This window comes from Salvelinus fontinalis, chromosome 14 (genome assembly GCF_029448725.1).
Source record: "Salvelinus fontinalis isolate EN_2023a chromosome 14, ASM2944872v1, whole genome shotgun sequence".
Lineage (NCBI taxonomy): Eukaryota > Metazoa > Chordata > Actinopteri > Salmoniformes > Salmonidae > Salvelinus > Salvelinus fontinalis.
Genome location: NC_074678.1, coordinates 51,903,916 through 51,918,347, shown reverse-complemented (window position 1 = coordinate 51,918,347; position 14,432 = coordinate 51,903,916). Strand labels below are relative to the sequence as shown.

General features: G+C 43.0%; 1 long non-coding RNA gene across 3 annotated transcripts in view; it reads right to left on the bottom strand.

Annotated features, from left to right (window-relative positions):
* Window positions 1-14,184, bottom strand: part of LOC129811098 (uncharacterized) — a 44,000-nt gene extending 29,816 nt beyond the window's left edge. The window contains exons 1-2 of one of the 3 annotated variants that reach the window (XR_008752837.1): window positions 13,951-14,184; window positions 574-711 (exon numbers count right to left, since the gene is read on the bottom strand). This is a non-coding gene — a long non-coding RNA (uncharacterized LOC129811098). The remainder of the gene's footprint in view (window positions 1-573; window positions 712-13,950) is intronic. The other 2 variants (XR_008752836.1, XR_008752835.1) reach the window with 2 other exon arrangements.
* Window positions 14,185-14,432: the final 248 nt, after the last annotated feature.

The window sequence follows — 14,432 nt, the reverse complement described above, 5'->3', positions numbered from 1 at the left end:
GATGTTGGGCCTGATCGTCGCGGGCATGGGTAGGGCTCAAGCTTAAAATTCCTGCCCGTGAAGGCCTCTATCCTGTTGGTTCCAGACTTGGTGCATCGGTACCGCTTACCGAGCGATAGCAGAGAAAACAGTCGGACTTGGGTGGCTGGAATCTGACAATTTTTAGGGCCTTCCTCTGACGCCTTGCAGTCGGATGTGGAAGAAGTTGTCATACCAGGTGGTGATGCAGCCGGTCAAGATGCTCTCAATGCTGCAGCTGTAGAACTTTGAGGATCTGAGGGCCCATTCCAAATCTTATCAGCCTCCCGAGGGGGAATAGGCATTATCGTGCCTTCTTCACGACTGTGATGGTGTGTGTGGACCATGTTAATTCCTTAGCAATGTGGACACCGAGGAACTTGAAGCTCTCGACCCAGTCCACTACAAGAGGGCTCAGGAGGACTCTCTCACACACACACACACACCCCACCCTGTGTGCAGGTGACTCAGGCATCCAGGTGGGACTTAAATGAAGACACCTCACCCTCCCCCATCCCTCTACCACGAGGCGCCGTTTGACCTCAGGGCTCTTACCTCTATCCCTCTCATCTCACGGCAGTCATCTCTCCTTCCTCTGGTTCTGCTCTGGGGTTTATTCCATTCCTTCACACCGCGTCGGGCTGCTTCTCTTCCTCTCCGTTTTCCTCTCTTATCGCAGCTTTCTGATAACCTCTGAAATGTAAAAGGACAGAGGCAAAACGATAAAGAAACTGTTCCGGTATAAGGAGTCGTCTTCACAAGGAAAAGCGGAGGGCAGGGAACATTCCATTTAAAACGAAATTAGTCGAGAGCGGGAGAGAGAGAGAGACGTGCCCAGGTTGCTGGCTCCACTCCATAACATCAGCGATTTGGTTATCTTTCAAAATGTAGATATACAGTAATAGGAAGTCCTGTAAAAGAATACCACAGTGGATGAGAGCATATTTTCAGTGTCACCTATTTCTACTCCAGAGGCAAGATGGTGTCTAAAAGCCCAAAAGGCATAGTTTTCAAAAGTGAACAAAGCAGCAACGCCAGAATACTTAACTGAGCTTGGGCCAAACAGCAACGCATACCTCAAGGAGAACTTGTGTGGAGAGGGGGGGGGGGGGGGGGGGGAGGAGATTCAGCTAGAGAGGAATCCACGGCTGTTATAATTGTACTCAAGAAATCACTAACAGCTGTGCTCCCATTCAGCCAGCTAGATCCCCTCCCCGGCCTTTTTTCAAACGTACAGCTGCACAGATAAAGGAAAGAGGGTTAAGCAAATACTGCACAATGAAGAGTAAACAGAGCGGACCTTCCACTCCTCGCGCCTCACTTCGGGAGACACGGGCAAGAGAGCCCTACTGTTTTGTGTGTGTGAGAGAAACTCTCACCGCTTGTAGTCTTTATCTCGCTCAATAGTCCCCCCTCTCCATATTTTAATCTCTATTCTACCCCCCCCCCCCCCACTACCCTCCCTCTCCCACCCCGCCAGTCCAGCCAACCCTCCCCAAAAACCCCAGTGAGACAGTGACAGTGCCTCTTTGTTCGCCCACCTCTCCTCTTGCCCTCTGTCTGTGTTCACGTCAGTTGCGAGGGAAGGCATGCCTCGACAGGCACAGGGAGGGGGAACCAGGGAGGCAGAAGAGGGGCGAGGAGGGGTCTCAATAATTTTTCAGTCTCTCTCTCCACCATTCCTCCACTTATCTTGAGAGAGGGGGGCAGCGGTAGGGCGTCCGACCTCGATGAACTAACCACTGAGGATCACGAGCCACCCAGACCCCATAGATGGGCCCTATTTCTTCAAAAGACTTTATAGATGAACATAAAGAAACTCTAACTAAACAATGAGGAGAGAGCGGGAGAACAATAAACAGCGACTCCACAAGTAGACTTAGAGGCTCTGTGGCTTAAAAAGAAAAACAACAAGTGTTTCTACTTTTGGCGTTTACCTTAAAATGTTTTATTTTTACAGAAATAATGTGGCGTGATATTCCGTGCCGTCTTGTAATTTCTCCTTTACGCAAAGAAAATAGTCTGCCCATTGAGGTCAATTTTAGACTGTTCATTTTCCTAGCAACTCTTAAAAGGGTTAGCAAACCGATTCCTAGATAGTATAAATAAAGAAATAGAATTACTGGAACAGTCATTCCCATTCAAGTTGACATTCTGTAATATAATGCCTATGCCGTATGGTGCCTGCATAGCGTAAATAGTGTTGCCATCATAGAAATACAATTTCTAGAATGAATATTTCCAATCAAGTCAAGGTTTTGTTATTCTATTTCTATGCTATGTATTGCCTGCAGTACTGTGTGTGTCTGGTGGCAATAAGGGAGACGGGACAGCCAAGCACATCTTGTTTTCCCCCGCCTCACATTAAAGAGCCGCCTAGCCTCCCAGGCAGCCGCCTCCCAAGCAATCGGATCATTAACCTCGGCTAATCTACAAACATTATGTTTAGAAAAACGCTTTCCCAGGCTTACGCCCTGTGTACAGCCAAAGCGCCTTTCTAATTCACTTGGAAGATATGAGCGTGCGAGACTGACTATGTGTGTGTGTGTGAGATGGAGTGTACACATGCAAATGTGTGCACAAGCATTTGTATAGTCACACCTCTTGACTTTTTCCAGATTTTGTTGTGTTAAAACCTGAATTTAAAATTGATAACATTTAGATGTGTCACCAGCCTACACACAATACACCATAATGTCAAAGTGGAATTTATGTTTTTTAAATTTTTTTACAAATTTATAAAAAATGAAAATGAAAAGCAGAGTCAATAATTATGGCTTGCCATAATCCCTTTGTTATGTCAAGCCTAAATAAGATAAAGAGTAAAAATATGCTAAAGTCACAATAAGTTGCATGGACTCACTCTGTGTGCAATAATAGTGTTTAATATAATTGTGTGTTGTTTCCCACACATACAATTATTTGTAAGGTTCCTCAGTTGAGCATTGAATTTCAAACACAGATTCAACCACAAAGACCAGGGAGGTTTTCCAACGCTTCGCAAAGAAGTGCACCTATTGGTAGATGGGAAAAAAACATGTGTTTATCAGACATTGAATATCCCTTTGAGCATGGTGAATTTATTAATTACACTTTGGATGGTGTATCAATACACCCAGTCACTACAAAGACACCGAGGTCCTTCCTAACTCAGTTGCCGGAGAGGAAGGAAACTGCTCAGGGATTTCACCATGAGGCCAACTTTAAAACAGTTAGAGTTGAATGGATATACAGTAATAAGAGAAACCCGAGGATGGATCAACAACATTGTAGTTACTCCACAATACGAACCTAATTGACAGAGTGAAAATAATGGAGCCTATACAGAATAAAAAATATTTCAAAACATCTATCCTGTTTGCAAAAAAGGCACTGAAGTAATACTGCAAAAAATGTGGCAAGGCAATACACTTTTTTAACTAAACAGAAAGTGTTATGTTTGGGGCAAATCCAATACATTACTGAGTACTAGTGATGCACCGATATGACACTTTTTGGCCGATACCGATATCCAATATTTTCCTTGCCAAAAAAAACGATACCGATAACCAATATTAAACATTTTAGCGGCCTATTAATCATTCTAGTACAGTTAAATAGTTAACACACACATGGACGCAGCGGTCTAAGGCACTGCATCTCAGTGTGAGAGGCGTCACTACAGTGGTGACTGGGAGTCCCATAGGGCGGCGCACAATTGGCACAGCGTCCTCCGGGATTGGCCGGGGTAAGCCGTCATTGTAAATAAGAATTTGTTCATAACTGACTTGCCTAGTTAAATAAAGGTTACACACACACACACTGACCAAAAAGTTACTTCGTTTGGCATTTACGTATGTCCCCGTTACCATTAAAACATAATCAAAACCTATTCCTTTCACTTACTTGCTGTGCTGTTTCGTTGTTCAGTCATTTCATTCTAGACCAGGATTTCTATGGAACGCCGTTTCGGTCTTTGCGTGTCAAATAAGCAATCAGGATCTGAATATGACTGCACGTCACATAATAATTTAACGCAATCATACATTTTTTATGTAGTTATTACACTATCACTCGTATTTCATATGTCAGAACGATTCATCGATACGTATGCTATGATGCTGGTAAAGTTGTTGTGCGCACCTACAGTGCTGGTCATAAAAAAAGCTAGCCAGCGCATGGATGCAAACAATGGTCTTCCCCAAAAACATAGCAAAACAACAATCTGTTCCAGTAGCTATAGTTAGCTAGCTAACTATATAGCTTGGTGCCATCATCTAAAATAGCCCTAATTTATAAGGCAATTCTTATTTGATTAATGGTGGTCTATGTGAATGTGAATCTATGTGAAACTAGCCAAAATAAGGATTAGCCACAATAGTGGACTTTGCGGTTAGCCTTCAAAATGAAAGAATGTAATTGACAGTGATGCTAATGAATACAAACAGTAGAAATATGCCATAATTGAATAGATCATGCTATCAGTCTACTCAGTGACATTCAGAGAACATTAGCTTCTTAGCTCTTATTGCGGGACTCTGAAACAACTGCTCATCGGCCATAACAATTACACAACAAGTTGGAAATCACAAATTCAACAATGAGTGGTTTGGAAGGAAGTGAGCACAGCACGAACAAGGTGAGTCCAAAAATGTACTGTATGCTGCTGCATAAATTATGTAATATGCCAGGGAGATATGTATACTGCAGCTAAGAAAGTAATACTAAGTGTATGTTGTGTAGTAAGCTGATAGTAACCCATGTGCCTCACACAAATAATTTGGTCCCTTTCCCCCTCTTTCGCCTACTGTTCTGACTTGGTGGTGCACATGCAGCCTATAGCCTGTTTTAGAGAAATGTAATCATCAAATATTGTAAGAGCTGTCATTGTCTGCTTATATGGCCTCATTATTTATCCTACGGTTCTGACTTGGTGTACAGGGAGAATACTGTAAGAACGGCCCATGTTCTGAATTTCAAAAGTGCAGAACAAATAATTATATTGACATCGTCTGTCCTAGCTCGCTCATTAATGTCTTAATCGAAATTACGTATTGCCCCTTATCTGCTCGTCTTTCCCTTATGCCATAGTTTGTACATCTCAGTAGAAACCACATTTGTTTAAACAAGTCAGACATATCAGCTATGTTTTTTAAAAGGCAGTAAATGAGGCTGAATTAGCTGTTTCGCTGCCAGACATGGCTCCGCTGATAGCCAGGTGGAGCAGTGGTAAGGTGTTGAGACTGCTGTTGGGACTCTGCTGTTGGGGCAGCTTTATGTGGACCCTGACAGTTTGTGGGCACTGTTTGTCACCATTATAGTGCAAGTTTTACATGCTAAAATCGCCACTGGGGCAGGGAAGGGGTAGAGAGCAAATTGACACTGCTCAGTCAGTAACATGTTACTCTTTATAGGCTCACACCACATCTCTGACAGAGACTAGTGATCAGGACCCGAGCCAATGTGTACACAGGTGATTCAGAGGCGTCCCCCAGGAACGCCTGAGATTCCTCAAACTGTCAATCTCAGAACAGGGAGTCGTTGTGTGAAGGGGGAGGAGTATTGGGTTCTCCTGACTCAACTGCCACGTTGTTCCGAGAACAAAGACGAGTCCGGAAGTGATTCATCAAAACAATTACTCATCTGACTGTCATATTTGCTCATCTGTGTATGCAGAAGGTAATCCCCTTAGGGAGCTTGGCGTAACCAAGCATTATATTGTGAAATGTGAGCTTGAAAACATTACTCGTGTGTATCTTAAAAATGACTTAAACCATCTGAAAAACTTGAGTAATATCTATTCTAGACACAAGTTATTTATAACATTATACTTTTTCTTGTAGAAATAGTTTTATTAGCATTTGGTTGAGATGTGCATGACCATTCATTCCAGTGGGTTGACTACAGTGTGTTGTTTGAAAAAATATTGCTGTCTCATAATTTCATTTCCAGTTAATGTTTTTTTTTTAAAGGATTTTCCCAGCAGCAGAAACAGTGCGCTCCCTTATCTCCACAGCTTGGATTTGATTTGATGGTAATTTCAAAACAGAATGTATGTCATTTCCTGCTATTCCAACTTCCACGTGAATCGAATGGAACAGCACAGAGGCCAATTCTTCAGCAGTCACCTTTTAGAACTCGTATACATCCGAGTCGGGGACTACTCACTTCTATATGCGTGTTTAAAAAGTGCATAATTTAGTTGGTAACATTTATCAATGTGCTTAATGTTATTTTTGTTCGTAATATCATGCAATGGAAAAGTATCTTTCTTTCAAACTTGAGGGTCCCTAGTCTCCTACTAAACATGACTTCACATGACTGTGTGTCCAGTGAACGAGCCAATCATCACCATCATATTTACAAACGATATTGCCAGTAAATGTTCAGAGGTGAGAATAAACAACCCAACATAGACAGTTCTATAGTGTTTGCGACACCAGAGCCCTATACTACCTACAGGGTTTGAGGAGTTACTTAGGTAACTTTGGCCAACTTAACTCGAAAGTGGCTCACCGTTGAGCCAGAAACATATTTATGGCAATGAATCCTTCAGAACTAACCTGCTCCCACGCGGGCTAATGCAACTTCAAACACCATTTATCCTGAATGAAGTGTCTGAGTCGCCGGGTTGAGGACCGATGAATGAAATCAGATTCCCTCCCTCTTGCAAAGATTGCATCATCATCCCCTTCATTTGAGGAAGAGGACTGATTAAATATTTTATTAATGAATATATATATATATATATATATATATATATATATATATATATATATATATATATATATATATATATATATATGTTAAAATACCTATCACATTACACATTTAGCAATAACAGAATGCATTTGAATCTTCATGCACAGTAAAACTTGCATGACTTAATACAATTATTTTATCGATAGAAGTGGGGGAAAAAGGTGCTTGTGCATTGATAAGCACACCAAAGATGGCATATTAACGAAAAGTTATGAGATTAAGACGGCACATCAACAAGCCTATTTCACACCATAGCCTGCTGAATTTCCCATTTTCTTTTCTTTCATTTTGATTTCGGCACAAATGAAAATGTGGCATTGACTCGCCCATTGATTGATGGTTTAGCATTGTCTCAATGAAGAGTTTGGTGTTCGACTAGCCACAAGCGACATGCACGTGCAGTTATAAGCCTGCTAGAGTTAGCGGCAGGCAGACGAGCAATATCCACCGTCATAGTACGGATGAGGCCCGAGCTGGAATGTGAAGTTAACTGAAGCTGGCTAGCTTTAGAAAATCCTGAATAGATCTAGCTTCAAATTGTAGTATACCCCTCAAATCTCAAGAAGTTAATAGATATGTAAATTCCCGAGCCGAGATGCCCTGATTGCATGGGCACATTGTGCTGACATGCTACAAACCCATACGGCTCAGACAAAGACAAAGGGGGCGGCATGGGTTTCCGGGGGGATAAATGACAAACGCAACTTAAACGAGGCCAGATGTAATCTTCGAGAACAAATGTATTTGGAGGGGGACTTATTCAGAACGCATTAGAGAGGTGACTGGGGCGAGCACCGAGGGAGTCCCTCCCCCCCACGCGCCCCGTTCCCCCCTCTCAACACTTCTAATCAGCCCACACAACTCTTCAGAGATCCCTCCCTCCCTAGCCAACTCGACACATCCAGGGGCGCTTTAGAGGGGGCCACTAACCAAATGAACGGCCTCCTGGGAGCTGTAGTTTAATTGTCCGTCCTCTCCTCGAAATTGAACAAGTAGCCGTACTCACACAAGAGGCCGTGCTGATCTCCTCGCCGTAATAGACGGGGCACGTTACGTTATACTGCGTCACCAAGTACCATAAAGCAGCATGGAACGGCCCGAAACGGCTCCATCGTCCCATTATACGATTTGCAATTAAGAGAGTTAGGCAGCTAAGGCGAGATGCCGAGACAAACGTTTCTAATCACGAGTCTGGCGAAGTCCCACTGAGAATCCCAACTTCATTACACGCAATGGCTCTTCTCAATGCTTGATAGAAGACGCAACCGTTTTATTACGTTGCCACTGTAACACGTGCAAACAGTGAGGGTTTGAGGAAGGGAGGGGTGAAAGTGAAAAAGTGTTAGATTTCAGGTGATAAAATTGTGTCTAAGCGGTACACTGTGTGGAATGTCTTCCCCCATGGGTGTGATGTGGAATGTATTACCCATTTTGGGCTGTAAATCAGCAGGTGTGGAACTCACCCGGGCACCTCTTCCTTGAATTTTCTCATGTCTTCACCAATCCACACTTTAACCAACTTCCTCTTCTCCACCGTTCCTTTCTTCTGTGGTGTGGCAGTGTTTTCCTTCACAAACTCTGCTGTGTCTCTTTTGACAAGGCGTGAAAAGTTGAACATGGGTGTAGTGTAGGTATCGCCCAGCACTACGGGAAATGTGACAAAAATCATCTCTCTTTTCGCTGCAGGAGGTCAAAGTCATCTGTCAATGGCTGTGTCTGAGAGGCCAAACGAAGAACAAATCCATGGTTCCTTTTCTGTCTTTCAAGGTTGAATTTGAACAACACTCAACTACAGGAACAGCCACACAACTTTAATCTTTGCCACTTAAGGTGATACACGCTGCATTTGGAGAAAAGTAACTTTAGCAGACCGGAGACGTTTGTAGAAATTACACTTGTTTGAAAAGAGAGGAAGTCGAGTGGCCATGATCAGCATTTACCTGGAAAGCGTTCAGTTAAGAATTAACCGGCATTTAAATAATGTACCTCGGTAGCTGTTCTGCTTTGATAGAGCCACACAACAGGACAAATACCACTTTCAGATGAAATTGTGCAAATCATTTTCTTTCATCTCAGATCGTGGTGGCACTGTTGCATTTTCTTACCCCCCTCTCTTCACAGCACAGGGAGCTAATCTGAGACAAACACTCGTGCCAACTGAAACGGTGTCAAGTTCAAAACAGGGCGATTTTATTTTAGCAAGTAAAAGAGGAGAGCGAGGGAACAGGGCCCTCATAGGGAGGGTGGGATATCGAACCCCACGCATCCTCTCGATGCACACAGTGGGGCTTTTTTTCTGTAGGCCTATCAACCCACCTTCACCCCCCGATCCTTCCATCTACCCCTCCATCCATCCGCCTGTATCAAGACTCGTTCAGGTCTGCCACGTCTAAAACAGAGCACAGTAGGGCCCCCGAACCCCAACACGTGTTGAGTTGCCCATCTCGCAGATCCAATCTTCTAATACTGCCGGTTTGGAAGGATATCCGTCTGATAGTGCTGCCCGAGGCCACGGAGGACCTTTCTGCAAGGCCCCGGCTGCGTTATCTGATTCCAGCAGACGGGGAACAATACTGGCCATGCCAATAGCCCACCCTCTTTGATTCTTAAAGCACACCCCTCTGCGCTCCCCTTATTGATTGCCGGCAGGCTTCACTTTGTCTATCCTCGCACTAGGAACACCGGGAATGATCTATTTGTAACGTGAGCTCCAAGATGAGGGTCAACAAATAAGTGGATTGGACACTAATTCTTATTTCTCTCTCTCTGTGGTGAATTTCTTTGACGCATTGGTTCTGTTGAGTTTCAGATAGCCCAAGGGTAAGCAGACCCCTCCGTTTGGAAAGGTTTTGGCGTAATCCACACTTAAGAACAATGGCACATGTGCCATTGACTTGCAATTTAAATCCCAGCAACGATGGGTTGGATGGTTCAAAATGACCTACGGTAGATCTACGCCTCCGCACATTTCTGTGACCGCTAGCGAACGACAACTGCAAGGCGGTTGATTTCAAAAGTTCATTTATCGAAAACATTTCAACTTAACGAAGCCAAAAGTCTGATTTACATGATCAACTCCCTCCCTGTCAACTTCCGGAACTCGATGAAATAGTGCAGAGGATCTGTCTAGCCGCGCCATCCAGATGTAAGTAGAATGTATGTCAATTGAATCATTAACCTTACAGCACAACCACTTGGCGGTGCACTGTAGATGGTTCAGTCCATCAGGGCTTTAGTGTTCTGTGATAAAGCACATTAATAGCATCAGGAAGCCTTCACTATGGCCCAGGGCTGATTTGCCCTGGCATTACCAAACAGTGTAATAATTATACATGACAAGCCTTTGATTTTATGCTCGTGATTATTACACCATGTCATACCATCTGAGTTTTGCTTCCCCCCTCTCTGCTTTGAATCTTTACCCCAAGACAAAAACAACGGCACAAAGGGGAGAAAAGCCATGTGAAAAGGATCCGTGTTTTCACACAGCGTTTCCCCCAGGTTCTCCAGTCTGTGTGAAGAATAAATGGTGTGTGTGAGCTCCGGCGGAGAGGGCTTGCACCTGGAGCAGGGAGGAGCATGCAAGAGGTCAGGGGGCTAAAAAAGGACTTGCTCACTCTCCTGAGAAGGCCAGAAAACCCCTGTGGCGGCATTGCATACATGGGCTTTTTTTTTTCTCGCTTGATCCCCCCTTCCTTCTTCTTTTCTCCTTTGGAGAAGCGCAGTAATCCATAACACACTCAACAACCGGCAGCTCAATTATCCTCCCCTTCGCACATTTTCTCCCCTCGGATGGAAATTCTAAAACAATTAACCTCTTCATGGCCGCAGAGTTTTCCCAGGAAATAACACATTGGTAACTGAACGAATCCTACATTTACATTCCTGACCGTGACTTCAGTCCACATAAATCTTGCTACAAAAAATCCTAAACTGTTGCTCTGTGATTGTCCAATGACATTTGCAGCATGTGTTTTATATTATCGTGCAATTAAGATAGCAATTTATATCAGTACAGATTTATGGACTATTGATAGACTTAAAAAACATTTCATATAATTCCCAAATAACTATAGGCAAAAATATTAAACATTTTACAACTTAACCCTAATGCAATTTTGTGTTAAGACGAATGCTAAATGAAAAAGGTGAGGCAAATAAATCCAGTGCAACATACATTTGTAAAAAAAATATTTAAAAAATCACTACTCATTGCCATTTTGCTAAATTCAACAGAGGTAATTCAAATAAACTGATCATCTAATACAGCAAACCAATGTTTTGACCTCGACAGTAAGCGCAAACAGAACGATAGCTCAATAGCTTACCTACCACACATGGTACATTGCCTACTGGTTGCACCAAAACTATCTAGTCTGAGTATAATATGACTATACGTCATGTAGCATCCCCCCTCTTTAGCCTTCAATAAACGCTTTTCTCTCTCCTTCTTTTTAGAGGGCCACCTATTCATCTCCAGGTAGAATGCTTCAAAGTGCAGGAGGGAAAAAACAGCTTGTGGCTTCCATTCAGTATTTTATGGCCACATTCAAAGGATGATTACATCTCAAATTGCACCCTATTCCCTATATAGTACACTGCTTTTGACCAGGGCCCATAGGAATCTGGTCAAAAGTAGTGCAATATATGGGGGCTAGGGTGTCATTTGGGAAGCATCCAAGGAGAGATCTAGGTGTGTCCTTAAATATCATGATACTCAAAGTAGGCTCTGAAATAACTAACAAGTTGTTTTCATCAAGAGCTGCCTTCGCATTTTACATGCATCAGACATGTTCATTAATTTGAAAATTTGATGAACACACATCAACATAATTCACATGTAAATTATACATCAGCTAAATGTTTCAATATGGAACTTGGTTGTATTATGAATAAATCATATAAAGTGTCAATTTGATCAATGTAAGGGGCTCCCAAGTGGCGCAGCAGTCTAAGGCCCTGCATCTCAGTGCTAGAGGCGTCACTACAGACCCTGGTTCGACTCCAGGCTGTATCACAACCGGCTGTGATTGGGAGTCCCATAGGACGGTGTACAATTGGCCCAGTGTCGTCCGTGTAAGGGTTTGGCCGGGGTAGGTCGTCATTGTAAATAAGAATTTGTTCTTAAAATGCCTTGCCTAGTTACATAAAGGTTAAATAAAAAAAATTCTAGAGATTGTACCTCACATACCTCATTTTATAAGGAACAATTTGCAAACAGCTCAATAAAGGCATTGAGGAGACCCAAGAAGGAAGACTTGACCATGAGGGGAAAAAATATGTTATATTATAGATAAAGGCTTGTTATTATCACATTAAACCAGGATGAATTGAATTTGTAAGAAAATTCTGTATTTGAGGCTCGCTCCACAAAAGCTGCTTTCACCCAAAGACAATCTTTATTATTGAAGCGTTTTCATTAACTCGCTAGTCCTAATGAGACCTGGGTAAGTCAGCGGTTTTGGTTCATGTCTCGCATTAGAAACCTGCACGCTCTAGCTTTCAGCCCAAGGTGATAGACATTCACTATAGCAGTATGTGGCGAAACGGGGTAGAAAATCTTCAAAGGCCCGAACATTACCACCAATGTAGTACTGAAACAGGGGCAGGTTCCGATTAAAACAACATGATCAATTCACCGAGGCAACCGCGTGAGGCGGAAAGGTAAATAATGCCAGACTTTGGTGCTGTAGAATAAATAAAAGCGAATGTGCAGGCTAATAATCCAAGTCCAACAAAAAACTTCTGGCTTTCAAAATGAGCCATACCGTGTGTGAATAAGCACTCGCTCGGTTTGGACGAAAAACACTAGGTGCTATTTAACAATTTTTTCAGAGCCTTGCTAAAATAGCATGGCAGAAAACACACACACACACAAACCTGCACGCACTCGACAGGAACAGTGTTGTCTTTCATGTTTCCTTCCTCGTGTGTGTGTGTGTGTGTGTGTGTATGTGTGTGTGTGTGTGTGTGTGTCAGACTCCATATCTATACATAGCGGCAGTGTAACTGGCCCCATGCAAACATAGCATGCTGGCTCCTTGATTGTGGATGGAGGAAGGAGAGGCAGGCAGGTAGAAGCAGGGGGAGAATAAAACAAAACAACGGGCTGTGCTCCAAACTGACTGGAACTCTGTTGATCATTATGTCTAGCCTTCAGGTGTCTAGGGCGGCAGCCAGCGCCAGTTGGGGGAGGTTTAGATAACAGAGGAGTCAGACAAAGAAAAAAAAAGAGCACACCACCGGAATCAAACATGGAGAAAAAAAATGGGGGTAATAAAAAAATACTTTCTGTGTTGGGTTGTTTTTTGTTTTTGCTCCCCCCCCCCCCATTTTCTTTTTTTTTCTTCCAGAGAATGGGACAGAAAGATTTTATAGGTCCTAATTAAAACCATGTGAAGCCTTTCAAAACGTCAATCAGCCGGGACCAGTTATTTTCTGATTGCTGCTTCAAATCAAGAAAAGCGGCCCTTTTAATGTGACGCAAAAAAAATGATTGTGGTAATCAATATAAGGTGGATAGAATGACATGACCTCATACAGTGTCTGTCAAATTAATTGGAAGGTGCAAAGGCATGTTTGGTAGTGAGAGAGACTTTCTTGTAGGCTAGCCTATTGCTGACTTCAGTCGTATTTTCTTATAATTGAGACACGTTCTGACACAGTCTACTGTACACATTTTGCATGGAAATGAAATAAATGAGATGGGAGGATGGATGATCCACTCCCCCCCCCCCCATCCATGTTGCAGAGGTTTGCACCTCAAGTGTTCCAGCCCTCTTGTTGGGTTAACTGCCCTCACCCAGCCGTGTCTGCACACACTTAGGGTCAGCGAGTTTGCAGTGCCTTTATTTAGGCTGTATGTCATGCCCTGCACATCACATACGCTATATCCAATCAAAAACAGAACATTGGCTACCTTTTACCAACAGTTGATAACAAATCCAAGGGGAGGTAGACCTACGCCTATATGCGTGGAACTCACAAGTACAAGCCTCAATAATAACATTTGATAAAGAGATTTTAACTCACAGCGTGCAAATACAGGACATGTGACGCAAGGTGTGGAGAGAATAAAAAGGACCACCATTGATAAACGCACATCTGATTTTTTTTTAAATCCATCTGAATTAAGTAACAACAATATTTACGGTTCACTTTAGTATTTTAAGATGATGCATAGTCACCTACCGTTCACGGATTTCCGCGGTCAACAGTCAGAGAAAGTCCGCTCGAAAATACATCAGCATATATGTGGTCCAGGAACCTGAAAAACTTCATTTTACAAATTGTCTTAATTTCTAATAATTTGCTGGCTGTTGTTGACGTCCTACCCGGCCAGTTTCAGATCTTCAGTGATGCCACAATCCCGCGATTGTACACTGTGTGGAAAGGCATGAGAGAAAGCCATCATGTGAGCTATGAGGACTCGCGCTATTGGCTAGGCAAGCATAAATTGATAAGGCTGGTCTTTGTTCCATTGGACTAACACGAGAACTGAGAGGCGCCTCCTGCACGAGGTTGGTCTGTGTGCAAGAATGTGTGTGCATTGTGCAGTGGGTATCTGCTATCTGGTATCCTTGGGACATACATACTCCCATTGACTTTTAAATGGTTTAAAGGTAAGGGTTATGGTTAGTGTAAGGGTAGGAGTTAAGGCAAGGGTTTAGGGT